This window comes from Cynara cardunculus, assembly GCF_001531365.2.
Source record: "Cynara cardunculus var. scolymus isolate 2C chromosome LG 15, CcrdV1, whole genome shotgun sequence".
NCBI lineage: Eukaryota > Viridiplantae > Streptophyta > Magnoliopsida > Asterales > Asteraceae > Cynara > Cynara cardunculus.
This window is the reverse complement of record NC_037542.1, coordinates 16,475,982-16,476,537: the sequence shown is the minus strand read 5'-3', so window position 1 is coordinate 16,476,537 and position 556 is coordinate 16,475,982.

Genomic DNA, 556 nt, shown 5'->3' with positions numbered 1-556 from the left:
ACTATTAAAAACACTAACATAAAGGTCTAGTCTACCCCAACCCACTATTATAACAATAAAAATTAAAATAGCACGCAAAGACGCATTAAGCAATACTAGAAGCGTACTCGCGCAATGCAGCGAGATAAATCGTGATTTTAATATTTCATTTTATTCTTTATCTCAGTCGATGTTATAATATGACTTTATGTGATTTTGAGAAAGCGATGATGTTTTTATTTTTAAATAAAATATATGTTTGAAGATATCATAAAAATTTGACAAAAATATATCGATATTAGTATTAAATTAACTATTTGAAATTTCTCAAATTTTTGTGTAATTTTTTAATCAATTTTTTTATAATTTAATTTATATACAATAACGAAGTAATTTATATTTGGTTTTAAAATAAGATGTTTATCTTGTATTTGATTATGTTTATCTGCAATTAGTTACACGAATTCAGATATGGAACTTTAATAAGTTGTACTTACGCACAATCTACTTGTAATCTTGAGTTTTAAGTAATATGCATTAATAAACAGTACTTTACGCATAAAAAGTAGTTTTTAAG